This window comes from Dipodomys merriami, unplaced genomic scaffold, assembly GCF_024711535.1.
Source record: "Dipodomys merriami isolate MVZ:Mamm:240054 unplaced genomic scaffold, mDipMer1.0.p SCAF_166, whole genome shotgun sequence".
Lineage (NCBI taxonomy): Eukaryota > Metazoa > Chordata > Mammalia > Rodentia > Heteromyidae > Dipodomys > Dipodomys merriami.
The window spans coordinates 2,609,407-2,624,382 of record NW_027203004.1 but is presented as its reverse complement, the minus strand read 5'-3'; the positions used below and the strand labels follow the sequence as shown (position 1 = coordinate 2,624,382).

The following is a 14,976-nucleotide window of genomic DNA, read 5'->3' as shown; positions in this document are numbered from 1 at the left end:
TTATTTGGATCCCCTTTATGTCTGCATCTTGTCTTATTGCTGTAGCTAGGCATTCTAATACTAGATTGAAGAGAAGTGGAGAGAGTGGGCATCCTTGTCTTGTTCCTGAGTTAAGAGGAAATGGCTTTAGTTTTTCACCATTGAGTATAATGCTGGCTGTAGGTTTGTCATATACAGCCTTTCTTGTATTGAGGAATGTTCCATGGAATCCTAATTTTTCCAAAACCTTCATCATAAAGGGGTCTTGGACCTTGTCCAATGCTTTTTCTGCTCCTGTTGATGTGATGAATAATATTAATTGATTTGCGTATATTGAACCAGCTTTGCGTCCCTGGAATGAATCCTGTTTGATCGTGGTTTATGATTTTTTGGATGAATTGTTGAAGTCGATTGGCCAAAATTTTGTTGAGAATTTTTGCATCAATGTTCATCAGAGAAATGGGTCTATAGTTCTCTTTCTTTGATGAGTCCCTGCCTGGTTTTGGGATGAGGGTTATGATGGCTTCATAGAATGTGTTCGGTAGTGAGCTTTCTCTTTCAATTTCATTGAAGAGTTGGAGGAAAATTGGTGTGAGCTCTGTTTTGAAGGCCTTGTAAAATTCCACTGTAAAATCATCTGGTCCTGGACTTTTCTTAGCTGGGAGGTCTCTTATTGCTTTTTCTATTTCAATGCTTGATATGAGCCTGGTAAGATAGTTTAACTCATCTTGGTTTAGTTTTGGCATGTCAATAATTGCTAGGAAGAGGTCCATTTCTGTGAAGTTGTCGAACTTATTAGCATAAAGTTTTGAGAAGTATTCCCTTATAATGTTCTGAATCTTGGTTGTTTCCGTGGTGATGTTTCCATTCTCATCTCTGAGTTTATTAATTTGGGTGTGTTCTCTTCTTTTTCTGATAAGATTTGCTAAGGGTCTGTAAATTTTGTTAATTTTTTCAAAGAACCAACTCTTTGTTTTGTTGATTCTTTCTATAGTTTTTTTTGGATTCTAGTTCATTTAATTCTGATTTAATTTTGATTATTTCTTTCCGTCTACTGGATTGGGGTTTATCTTGCTGCTCTTTTTCAAGGAGGTTTAGATGTGTCAATAAATTTCTAGTTTCAGATCTCTCCAATTTGTTGATGTAGGAGCTCAGAGCTCTAAACTTGCCTCTGAGTACTGCCTTTGCTGTGTCCCAGAGGAGCTGGTAATTTGTGTGTTCATTTTTGTTGAATACCATGAACATTTGAATTTCCTTTCTAATCTCTTCCATGACCCACTCATGATTCAGCATTGTGTTGTTCAGCCTCCATATGATACCGGACTTTCTTTGGTGGCTTTTGGTGTTGAGTCCTAATTTTATTCCCTTGTGGTCAGAGAGAATGCAAGGTATAACTTCAATGTTTCTGAATTTAGACAAGTTTGCTTTGTGGCCTAAAATATCTTCTATTTTAGAAAACTTTCCATGTGCTGCTGAGAAGAATGTGTATTCTGAGGCTGCTGGGTGAAATGTTCGGTAAATGTCTGTTAAGTCTAGTTGATCTATGCAGCTGTTTAGATCTGCGTTTTCTCTGTTGAGTTTTTGCCCAGTTGATCTATCTAGTGGGGAGAGTGGTGTGTTAAAATTCCCAACAATTAATGCCTTTGGATCTATATGGGATTTGAGGGAAAGTAGTGTTTCTTTGATAAATTTGGGTGCTCCTTTGTTTGGCGAATAGATATTTAGAATTGTAATATCCTCCTGAACGAGAGATCCTTTCATTAGTATGTAGCGACCTTCTGTATCTCTTCTCACGAATTTTAATTTGAAGTCTATTTTATCTGATATTAGGATTGCAACTCCGGCCTGTTTATGGGGGCCGTTTGCTTGGTAGATTTTGTTCCAGCCTTTAACATTGAAAATGTGTTTGTTTTTACGGGCAAGATGTGACTCCTGAAGGCAGCAGATAGAAGGGTCTTGTTTTTTAATCCAACTAGACAGTCTATGTCGCTTAATTGGAGAGTTCAGTCCGTTAACGTTAAGAGATAGGACTGAGAGGTATTTGGGAGTTCCTGCCATGTTATCTACCTTCTTGGGGGCTGCGAAACCTGGGTTCTTCCTAAGGTTCTTGGATTCTCAGTTTGGGTGCAGTTTCTTGGCCTTTGTTGCGGTCTTGTTGGTTTTCTATGTGTAGGACACCTTTAAGAATCTTTTGCAGGGCTGGTTTGGTGGAGATGAATTGTTTCAATTTTTCTTTTATGGAAGGTTTTTATTTGGCCTTCAGTTATGAAGGAGAGTTTAGCTGGGTACAGTATTCTTGGTTGATAGTTGGTTGTTTTTAGGTCATGGCATACGTCATTCCAGGCTCTTCTTGCTTTGATTGTCTCTGCTGAGTAATCTTTGGTAATTCTACTTGGTTTCCCTTTATAGGTGATTAACCTTTTCTCCCTGACAGTTTTAAGGATCTTTTCCTTGGTCTGGGTTGATCCTGTGTGGATTATAATGTGACGGTGGGATATCCTATTCTGGTCTGGTCTATTTGGGGTTCTAAAAGCTTCTTGTATCTGAATAGGCCTATCTTTTTGTATGTTTGGGAAGTTCTCTGCTAGAATCCTGTTAAACAAATTTCCTAGACCATTAACTTCTGTTTCTAGGTGCTCCTCTACACCCATTTTCCTTCGACTGGGCCTTCTGATGGTGTCTTCCAGGTGTTGGATAGACCTCTCATATTTCTTGGACTTGTCTTGGATGGTTGTATGTTCTTTCTCTATAATATCTAGGCTGTCTTCAAAACCTGAGATTCGATCTTCTGCATGGTCTAACCTGTTGTCAAGACTCTCTACTTTGTTTTTTATCTCTTTTCCTTCTAATTTGTCAGCTTTGATGGCTTCAAGTTCTTTGTTGAAGCTTTGTTTTAGGTCTTGTATGAATTTCTTTACTTCCTTAATTTGGTGTTCAGTGTTTGTTCTCAAATCACTTAGTTGATTGGTTATGGTTTCTTTGGACTCCCATTCCTTCTGTTGGGTTCCATTCAGCATTCCTTTTGTGGTCTCCCTGACTTCATCTTTGTGTATTCCCTACCTGGTCTCTCAATTCCTGAATTACTCTTTGATTAGCTTCCTCCCGTCTGTGGGATTCCTGCAGTTCTCTTTCTTCCCGTTCGTGGGATGCCTGCAGTTCTCTTTGAGTGTTCTCAGCCTGCTCACGCCATTCCTCCCTTTCTCTTTGAGTATTCTCAAGTTGTTCACGCAAATCCTGTAACAGTTTTTGAGTAGCTTCCTCACGCTTATGATATTCCTGTATAAACTTCTGGGATGCCTCCTCTCTCTCCCTATCACGCTCATACAGAGTCCTTTGTACATTGTCAAACTTCTCATTTATCATGTTTGCTAGTAGTGATTGTAGAGCTATTTGGGAACTCTCCTCTGGATTATTCTTTATCTGTTCTAATCCCTGATTATCAAGATTGGGAATTTAGATGCCCGAATTTGCCATTTTTCTTGTGGTTTTCCGGCTTACTCTGCCCATTTGAGATGAAGATAGCACCAGTTTTGTGCTAGAACACTATCTGAATGCAACCATCAACCAAAGTTTGCGTTTGTACAGTAAATAGTCTACAGATACAATCTAGTTCAACAGATAGATCTATTCAACATCAAACAACTATATGTTAAAGGACTTCGAACCGCAGTAAAAAATTTGGAAAGCCAGAAATTATTAGGATTAGGGAGAGATGTGGGTAAAAAATAGGAATAGATTGGTGTGGGGAGGCACAGGGAGAGTTAACTATGTCCTAATCATAATGCAGGAAATGGGTTGGGTAGGATGCAAGTAGAGAGAGAGAGAAAAAGAAGAGACGGAAAGAGGAATGAAAAGAGACCAGAAAAAAAATAGAAACATAAAAGTTAATGTTATTATAGAGATTAAAAGACCGTCTATTTAGAGAGGAATGTGAATATGTTTAGAGAAAGGGAGGGACATAGAGGAGATGTGAAAAATTTAAGGATAGGAAGGGGAGAAGAAAAGATCAGAAGTTCAGTAGAGCTAGACAAAAAACAAAAAGATAATTAAGAAAGAAAGAAGACAAGAAAAGAAAGGAAAACGCTCATTCACATATTCCTAAAATAAAAATTATAAGAGGAGAAAAAAAAACGTTACTGGAAAACAATTATTTTTTCAGAAGAGGCAAAAATTAAAGATTAATAAAAGTTTTAGAAGAGAAAAAAATTTATGTATATATATATATATATATATATATATATATATATATATATATATAAGGTAACAAAAAACAAAAAAAAAACAAAAAAAGAAAAGAAGAAGAAGAAAAAAAAAGAAAAAAAAGTCTTTTGATTTTTTGGGGGGAGGAGGGGTGGGAAGAATCCTGTATCTCCCTTTTGTCTGTAACCAGTCTCTTGTTGGAGTCTCTGGTCAGCTTGAGGTCCTGTGGCTTGATTGGTTTCTTAAGTCGGTTTGTTGGAAGAGGCAGAAAAATGCTCTGCTTTACCTAAGATTTTGAGATCCCCCTCCCAGGTTAGTTTTCTGGGAGGGTGATCTGCTTTGAGAATCGCAAAAGAGGGGGATGCAGTGATGAGGCTAGGTTCTGGGTAGAGGTGAGGCCTTTCAATAAACAATAGCTTTTCCCTGGGGCTATTTTGTGATAAAGCTCACAGCGCCCAGCCTGGAGCCATTCTCAGGGTTTCTGTTTTTCAATTGAGTGTGGTGGCTGCTAGAGGGAGGGGCAGCCTCTGGCTCTGGTTACCCAGTGAGGCAAGCCACTCCAATGGCTGGCGCCTGAGCTGGGTGACTTTTCCCTGGATGGAGCCGAGTCTGGCAGGTCACTTCACCGTTAAGTTCTTGTGACCTGCTAAATGACTCGTTTTGTTCCAAGGCCTGAGATGGAGCTTGCAGCTCCTCCGAGCTTTGTCGGTATCCAAGATGGAGATCACCGGTGCTGTGGGGAGAGGGGTGGCCTTCCCTCCTCTGCTCCCTGAGAAGGAGTGAGGACGTCCGGCTTGTACTCACGCCGAGTCTTGGATCCTGGGTCGTCTCTGGTCTGCAAACTGCAGGATGAAGATGTCCGCTCCTTGTCGGTCTTGTTGGTGTTGAGTAGAATCTGCTCGTCCGCTGCGTCTGGCTCCTTCGTCCCGGAATCTCTGTGTCTCAGGTATGACCCTGCGGTGGTGGTCACCGCCGCGACCCTGCAGGCGCTCAGATGTGTCTCCTTGGCTTCCCCTCTCTTGACTAACTCTCTGTCCTGTGATGGCACACTTGGTGTGATTCTCTGGCTTAGGACTGTTCACTGGAACTCTAAAACTGCTTTCTATGCGAATGCTTGTTCAGATTCCAGCTTCTCCTCCGCCATCTTCCCGGAACCACATCCGAAATTTTCTTAATTGAGTCCCGGAAACAACAAATCAAAGAAAGGTTGGACAAATGGGATTGCATGAAGTTGCAGAGCTTCTACATAGCAAAGGACATAGCTAGCAAGATCAATAGATAGCCCACAGATAGGGAGAAGATCTTCACTAGCCATACAACGGACAAGGGTCTCATATATAAAATATACATGCAACTAAAAAAATTAAATCCCCCAACAACAAATCATCAAAGAAACAACTGCCCAGTAAATAAGTGGGCTAAAGACTTGAAGAGAAACTTCTCTGAAAAAGAAAGAAGGATGACCAATAGACACATGAAGAAATGCTCAACCTCCCTAGCTGTAAAAGAAATGGAAAACAAAACAACATTGAGATACCACCTCACCCCAGTTAGAATAGCTATAAACAAGAACTCTTTAAGTCTTTAGACCTCTTATTTATTGGGGAGTTGTTTCTTTGAGGATTTCCTGTTGGGGAATTTAATATTATGAGTTCCAAGTACATTTTAGATATGAGACCCTAGTCCGTTTTATGGCTAGTGAAGATTTTCTACGTGGGCTTTCTATTGATCTTCTAGCTATGTCATTTGCCATGCAGAAACTCTGCAACTTCAAGCAATCCCATTTGTCCAACCTTTCTTTGATTTGTCGTGTTTCCGTGTCTTTATTAAGAAAATTTCAGCCTGTGCCAACAAGACCTAGGGTTTCTCCTATTCCATCCTGTAATGTTCTCAGAGTGTCTGCTTTGACTCTGGGGTCTTTGATCCATTTTGGAGTTGATTTTGGTGCAGGGTGATATATAAGGATCTAGCTTTAGTTTTCTACAAGTAATTAACCAATTTTGCCAGAACCATTTACTGAACAGGCTGTCTTTCTTCCATTCTATTTTTTGAGCTCCCTTATCGAAGATTAGATGGCTATATGTCTGTAGGTTCATTTCTGGGTTTTCAATTCTATTCCATTGGTCCCGAGGTCTGTTCTTGTGCCAGTACCAAGCTATTTTGGTTTCTATGGCTTTATAGTAGAGTTTGAAATTTGGTATTGATATTCCTCCAGCAGTGTTCTTTCCGTTGAGGAGCATATTTGCTATTCGGGGTCTTTTACTGTTCCATATGAATTTTTGGATTGTCTCTACTATTTCCTTGAAGAATGAGTTTGGAATTTTGATAGGTATCGCATTGAATTTGTAGATAGCCTTGGGAAGTATTTCCATTTTCACTATGTTGATCTTTCTAATCCAGGAGCATAGGAGTTTTTGCCATTTTCTTAGTTCAGGTTTGATATCCTTTTTCAAGCTTTTAAAGTTTTCATCATAGAGGTCCTTCACTTCTTTAGTTAAGTTAATTACTAGGTATTTTATTTTTTGTGGGGCTATTACAAATGGAGGTGCTTTCCTAATTTCAGCCCCACTTTTCTCATTGTTGGCATACAGAAAAGCCATTGATTTTTGGAGGTAAATTTTACACTCTGCTACTTTGCCAAATTTTGAATCAGCTTGAGTAATTTGGGAGTGGAGTCTATGGGATTTTTTAAATACAAGATCATGTCATCTGCAAAGAGGGAGAGTTTTACTTCTTCTTTCTCTATTTGGATACTCTTTATGTTTGCATCTTGTCTTATTGTTGTAGCTAGACATTCTAATACTTCATTGAAGAGAAGTGGAGAGAGTAGACATCCTTGTTTTGTTCCAGAGTTAAGAGGAAATGGCTTTAGTTTTGATGGCTTCCAATTCTTTGTTGGAGCTTTTTTTAGATCTTGTATAATTTTTTTACTTCTTTACTTTGGTGTTCCGTGTTTATTCTCAAATCACTTAGTTGATTGTTTATGGTTTCCTTGGACTTTTATTCCTTCTGTGTGGTTCCATTAATCATTCTTTTTGTGGTCTCCCTGAATTTTTTCAGTTGTCTGCTTATGTATTACATGAATTCCTCTATCGATCTTTGTCTATTCTCATCCCGCTCTCGCAATTCCTGTATTACTCTTTGATTAGCTTCCTCATGTTCAAGCAATTCCTATAGTTCTTTTTGACTGTTCTCAGCCTGCTCACGCAATCCTTATCTATCACTTTGACTGTTCTCAGCCTGCTTACACAATTCATTTATTTCTCTTTGAGTGTTCTCAACCTGCTCATGCAATTCCTGAATCACTCATTGAGTAGCTTCCTCACACTTAAGAGATTGCTGTTTTGATCTTTGGTTTGCATCCTCTCTCTCCCTATCAGGCTCACACTCAGTCTTTGAAGGTTTTTGATCTTTACATTCACCATTTTTACCAGTATTGTTTGTACAGCTTTTTGGGAACTCTCCTCTGGATTATTCATTATTTGTTCTGTCACCTGATTACCATGAGTGGGAGTGGAGATACCGGGATTTGCCATTTTTCCGGATTTTTCTGCCCATTTGGTATGAAAGTAACACCAACTTTGTGCTAGAAAACTATTTTAAGGCAAGCATCAACCAGAGTCCTATAGTTGCACAGGGAAAAGGCTGCAGATACAATCTAGTTTAACAGATAAAATCTGTTCAACATCAAACAACTATGGATTAATGGGCTAAGAGCAGCAAGGAAAATTTGGCAAACCAGAAATTATTATGTTTAGGGAGAAATATGGTGAAAATTAGGATTAAATCGATCGGGAAATGCCAAAGAGAGTGAAATTAACCAAGTCCAAATCTCAAAGAGTGAAATATGCTGGACCGAATGATAGGAGAGAGAAAAAAAAGAGACGAGAAAAAATGGAAAAACAAAAAATTAATTTAAAAATTGAAACTTGAAGATTATCTAATTTTAAAGGTGAAATTGAGAGAATGAGGATAGGATGAGAGGAGGAGTGGGATTAAAAGGACACTTGAAAAACTAAAAAATAAAAATTCTTTTTTTTATTTTTTTTATTGTGAAAATACTGTACAGAGGGGTTACAATTACATGGGCAAGATAATGAGTACATTTCTTATCAAGCATTGTAGCCTCCTCCTTTGTTTCCCATTCCCATCCCTTCCCATCCTCCTCCCACCCCCCCACCCAAACCTTCCACCCACCAAAATTCTAAAGTTCCTTTTTCCACATAATGACTTGTACATCTCATTCTTAAAAAATTATATAGGCATAAAGATATAATACTGCTACTAAGGAATTTAAGCCTGAGAGTATTTGAATTGAGTAATAAATTTCTGTATTAAGTGTGTACAGTATGGTAGATAAGGTGTAATAATTGACGACGGATATATCTGAGGATGAGCAGAACAGCAATTAAGTCGCGCACAAAAGGACAAAAGAGAAGAAAAATGAAGAAAATGAGAAAGAAAAAAAAGAACTGAAAGGTCAGTAGAGACAAAAACAGCACACATACATATACACCTAAATAAAAATTTTAAGAGGAAAAATAAAAGATTAATAGAAAACAATTTTTAAAAAATTAAAAATAAAAAATAGGTAAAAAATAGTTCTTTGATTTGTTTTTTTATCGGGGGAGGTGGAGGGGAAGATCCTGTTTCTCACTTTTGTCTGTATCAACTCTTTTGGTTGAGTCTCTGGTCTGCTATGGTGTTTGGTTTTCACGTGCTTTGATTGGTTTCTTAAGTCAGTTTGTCTGAGCAGGCAGAAAAATGCTCTGCTTTACCCAGGATTTTGTAATCCTCCTCCCAGGCTAGTTCAGTGGGAGGGAGATCTGCTTTGAGTATCACAAAACAGGAAGATGGCTCTCTCCTCTAGTTGGGAGATGCTGTGATTAGGCTTGGTTCTGGGTAGAGTTGAGGCCTTTCAGCAATCTATAGGTTTTCCTTGGGGGCCTAGCTTCTGAGACACTCACAGAGTCCAGCCTGGAGCCATTGTCAGGGTTTATGTTTACTGAATTTCCTTTAATTGTCTAATATGCTGTAGGGAGGGGCAGCCTCTGGCTCTGTTTACACAGTGAAGAAAGCGACTCCTGAGGGGGAGGAGCTTCTACTGCCTGGGCTTGGTTACTTTCCCCTAGGTGGAGCTGATTATGGCAGGTCAGGTCAGATTCCTGTGATTTGCTAAATGACTCTTTTGTTTTCTTCCAAGGCCTGAGTTGAAGCTAGCTGCTCAGCCGGACAGCTAGCTAGATTTCCATCAAGATGGAGATCTTGTTTCTTTGAAGATTTGTTTTTGGGGGGTTTAGTTTTTTAAGTTCCAGGTATGTTTTACATATGAAACAATCCCATTTGTCCAACCTTTCTTTGATTTGTTGTGTTTCTGGGTCTCTATTAAGAAAATTTCAGCCTGTGCCAAGGAGACCTAGGGTTTCTCCAATTCCATTCTGTAATGTTTTCAGAGTATCTGCTTTGACATTGATCCATTTGGAGTTGATTCTGGTGCAGGGTGATATATAAGGATCTAGCTTTAGTTTTCTAAAAGTAGTTAACCAATTTTGCAAGCACAATTTACTGATGAGGCTGTCTTTCTTCTATTCTATTTTTTTTTTAGCTCCCTTATTGAAGATTAGATAGCTATAGGTCTTTAGGTTCATTTTTAGGTTTTCAATTCTATTCCATTGTTCGAGTTTGATATTTGGTATTGATATTCCTCCAGCACTGTTCTTTCTGTTAAGGATTGTTTTTGCTATTCAGGGTCTTTTATTGTAACATATGAATTTTTGGATCGCTTCTTCTATTTCCTTGAAGAATGAGGTTGGAATATTGACAGGTATTGCACTGAATTTGTAGATAGCCTTGGGAAGTATTGCCATTTTCACAATGTTGATTTTTCCAATCCAGGAACAAGCATGGGAGTTTTTGCCACTTCCTAAGTTCTGTTTTGAATGCCTTTTTCAGGTTTTTAAAGTTTTCATCATAGAGGTCCTTCACTTCTTTGGTTAAGTTAATTCCTTGGTATTTTATTTTTTGTTGCTATTCTGAATGTAATTGTTTTCCTGATTTCAGCAACATTTCTCTCATTTTTGGCATACAGAAAAGACTTAAAGAGAAACTTCTCTGAAGAAGAAAGAAGGATGGCCAGTAGACACATGAAGAAATATTCAACCTCTCTAGCCAAAAAAGAAATGCAAATCAAAACAACATTGAGATACCACCTCACCCCAGTTAGAATGGCTATAATCAAGAACTCTAATAACAACAGATGCTGAAGGGGATGTGGACAGAAGGGAACCATACTCCATTGTGGGTGGGAGTGTAAACTTGGTCAACCACTTTGGAAAGTAGTATTGAGGTTCCTCAGAAGACTCCACATAGAGCTCCCCTATGATCCAGCAATCCCTCTTTTGGGCATTTACCCAAATGATCACAAACAAGACCACAGTAAAGCTACCAGCATGACTGTGTTTATTGCAGCATTATTTACCACAGCTAAGGTATGAAACCAACCTAGATGCACCTCAGTAGATGAATGGATCTAGAAAATGTGTTATATATCCATAATGGAATTCTATGCCTCCATCAGAATGAATGATATTACCCCATTTGTTAGGAAATGGAAAGATATGGAAAAAATTATATTATGTGAAGTAAGCCAGGCCCAAAGAAACATAGGTCCCATGGTTTCCCTTATTTGCAATATCTAGTATATGTCTGAGTCAAGCAGAAAAGTTCAGATAAGTTGATGTTACAGAAATGAACCCCAAGATAACTATTCAAATGTTTTTTTTCTTTCATGCAAATGTTTCTAACATATTTATAAGATGATTTCTTTGTTGTTTTGTATGTCAGTCCCCCATACTATAACCTATGCTTTCACTGTATTTGATGTTGGTATAATTTGTGGAGGGGAAGGGTAAAAACAAATTGTTTAGCTATGCATGCAGGTGGACCCATTGCAACAATGAGATGTACAAGTTGTTATGTCAAAAAACGAACTTAACAACTTCGGTAGGTGTTAAGGGGAACATTGGGGGGGGAGAGTATGGGAAGGGATGGTAAGGGGAAACAAAAGGAGACAACAATGCTTGATAAGAAATGTACTCATTATCTTGCCCATGTAATTGTAACTCCTCTGTATGGTATTCTCACACACACAAAATGATGGAAATCTTAAGTTGTGGCGTTGGAGGAGTGGCCTTCCCTCTTCTGCTCCCTGAGAAGGAGTAAGGATGTCAGGGTTCTACTCACACCCGGAGTCTTGGTTCCTGGGTAATCTCTGGTCTGCTATCTGCAGGATGAAGATATCTGCTCCTTGTCAGTTCTTGCTGATATTGTGTAGAATGCACTTGCTCGCTCTATCTGGCACCTTTGTCCGGGACTTTCTGTATTGTAGGTATGACGAGTATGGTTGCCACCACTGCTGCTTCACCCCTGACTGCTGGCAAGTGCTCAGATCTGTCTCCTTGCCTGCATTTTCCCTCTCTAGCCAAACTCTCTGTACTATGGTGGCACACTTAGTGTAATTCTTTGGCCTAGGACTGTTCACGGGAACACTAAAACTGCTTTCTATGTGAGAGCTTGTTTAGCCTCCAGCTTTTCATCCATCTTCGCGGAACCACCAGGTTTCATTTTTTTGGGGGGGGGTTCCAGTCGTGGGGCCTGAACTCTAGGCCTGGGCACTGTCCAGCAGCTCTTCAGCTCAAGGCTAGTGCTCTATAACTTGAGCCACATTGCCACTTCTGGCTTTTTTCTTTTTGCTTATGTGCTGCTGAGTATTCAAACTCAGGGCCTCAGGAATGCAAGATAAGCACTCTACCACTGAGCCACCTTCCCAGCCCCTTAATTTTTATATTATAGGTTTTTTCACATAATTTAGGATTTGTGATTATTGTGCCAGGTGATTTTTGTTTTTCTGTTTGTGTTACTTTGAAATAGTGATGTCAGGCTTGTATGAAGAGAGAAAGAATATGAAATGTACGTTACTACATTGAAAGAAAGAGAACAGACATTTTAACCTATTTGCTACAAGTAAATTAATATTAAGCAAAGGAAATTAATATAATTACTTATTTACTTTTCAGAAGATGAGTAGAGTACTCTGGATATCTTGGAGTAAAAGACTTTAGATTCATTTCAACTGATGCCTTACATTGAACTTACTTGCTAAACTTTCTTCCTCAGAAAGGAAAAAGCTCCATTTCTTTCATATTTGTATTATACAGTCATAATAGCTGCATGTTAAATTGCTTACCTCTACTTGTTTGAATTCCATTCTTCATCCATTAGGTATCTAGGGCTTTGAATGACCAATTCCTTAATATACCTATATTGCTCATATTGTGATGTAAATCTCTGTAATATTAATATGAATTTATCTCTGATTCTCATCATGAGCTACATTCTCATGAAACTTATGTAGTACCAAGCTTGAAACCTGATAATTTAACTCTTTTCTATGTTTTAATCAATAAATCCATTCTCTTTAGAAATATGTTTCCATCTTTTATGTTGCTCAAGTAAACAACATGTATTTCTAGTGCTTTTCCTGAAATAAATATAAAGTTTGGAACAGGAAGAAAAACTCTCCCATTATCAATTTGAAGTAAATCCTTGGGGACTATTTTATACAAATAAATTTTAAAAAGCCGAGTGTAAGTTGATCACGCCTGTAATCTTAGGTACTCAATAGGCTGAGATCAAAGCCATCCTGGGTAGGAGAGTCTGTGAGACGCTTATCTCCAATAAACCACTAGAAAGCCGGAAATCGTGCTGTGGCTCAAGCAGCAGTGAGTTCTCATTGAGCTGAAGAGGTGAGGGATAGCACCCAAGCCCATAGTTCCAGCCCCAAGACCAACAAAATAAATAAATAAATGAATAAAAACTGCAATGCACATGTTTATAAATGAATAATCTAATGGATAGACCCGAAAACTACATCAAGTCTCAATTTACTTAAAGGCACCAAAATATCAGTGTGCACGAACATCACTCAGTTTTAGAAAACGACTAGTAAAAACAAAGTTTTTATTATATTTGAAATGTAAAAAGTGAAATTTAAACCCAGATTTGCTGTGAGTATCCTATTTCCAGGAATACGTTTATTCAGCAAACAGAGAAACAAAAAATAAGGGTTTGTCATATAGGATGAAAGATGTAGAAGCAGACTCTCCTTAAGATGATAAATTACATGCAAAAGTGTGATTTATCCATTCATCTACTGAAGGGCATCTAGGTTGGTTCCATATCTTAGATATGGTAAATAATGGTGCAATAAACATAGCTGTGCTGGTAGCTTTAGTATGGTCTTGGATGTGATCATTTGGGTAAATGCCCAAAAGTGGGATTGCTGGGTCATAGGGTAGCTCTATGTGAAGTCTTTGGAGGAACCTCCATACTGCTTTCCAAAGTGGTTGAACAAGTTTACACTCCCACCAACAATGCAGTAGGGTTTCTTTGGTCCAAATCCCCTCCAGCATCTATTGTTTTTGAGTTCTTGATTATAGCCATTGTGATTGGGGTTAGGTGGATTGTCAATGTTGTTTTGATTTTCATTTCTTTTATGGCTAGGGATGTTGAGCATTTCTAAATGTGTCTATTGGCCATCCTACTTTCCTCTTCAGACAAGTTTCTCTGTAAGTCTTTTTTTATTTATTTATTTTTTTTATTCTTTTTATTTTTTTATTGTGAAAATACCGTACAGAGGGGTTACAAGTACATGGGCAAGGTAATGAGTACATTTCTTAAGAAGCATTATTGCCTCCTCCTTTGTTTCCCGTTATACAATGGAATTCTATGCCTCCATCAGAAAGAATGCAGTGCCCCATTTGTTAGTACATGGAAAGACTTGGAATAAATTATATTAAGTGAAGTAAGCCAGGCCCAAAGAAACACAGGTCCCATGGTTTCCCTTAATTGCAATAACTAGTATATGTTTGAGACAAGCAGAAATGGTCAGATAAGTTGATGTTAGGTGAAATGAACCCCAAGATAAGGACCCAAATGATTTTTATTTCTTGCTAGTTTTTCTAACATTTTTATAAGATGATTTATGTGTTGCTTTGTATGTACCTCCCCCATGTTATAAGCCCTGATATCTCTGTATTTGATGTTGATATAATTTGTGAAGGGAAAAAACAAATTGTTTGAATAGGGTTACAGGTGAACCTATTACAACAATGAGATGTACAACACGTTATTTTGAAAAATGAACTTTATGACTTTGGTGCGGTGGGGGATGAGAGGTCGAGGACTGGTGGTAGGGGGGTGTGGAGGTTTGGGAGTGTGGCGGTGGAGAGGGGAAGGGATGGTATGGAGAAACACAGGAGGAGGCAGAAATGCTTGATAAGAAATGTACTCACTATCTTGCCCATGTAATTGTAACCCCACTGTATGATATTTTCACAATAATAAAATAAATAAATAAATAAATCATTGATGGGAGAAAGAGAAAATTATAGTTTCCAAATGAGCCATTGGTTATTGGTTTATGTGTGTATTACTAGCTAATCAGAAAGTTGACATATGAGGATCACAACTGAAAGCTAGCCTGAGTAGGAAAGTGATTGAAATTCTTATCTCCAACTACCCAGCAAAAGCTGGAAATCTATTTTCATGATGTCTATTGCTACTAAAATAACAAGGTGGATTTTATTTTTTTGGTTTCTAGGTCCAGTAAATTTTAGTAATTTGGAATAGTAGGATAAATTCATGGAGTTTGACTTGAATGTCAAGTTTGAGGATACTGTATTCAGGGTATTGTGAATTGGCATGAAGCAGCCAATAACATATTGTGAATACACATAA

At 38.2% G+C, this 14,976-nt stretch overlaps 1 long non-coding RNA gene across 1 annotated transcript in view; it reads left to right on the top strand.

Annotated features, from left to right (window-relative positions):
* LOC138828849 (uncharacterized) overlaps window positions 1-10,454 on the top strand; it is a 32,191-nt gene extending 21,737 nt beyond the window's left edge. The window contains exon 3 of the long non-coding RNA XR_011372393.1: window positions 10,268-10,454. This is a non-coding gene — a long non-coding RNA (uncharacterized lncRNA). The remainder of the gene's footprint in view (window positions 1-10,267) is intronic.
* The last annotated feature ends 4,522 nt before the right edge of the window (window positions 10,455-14,976 follow it).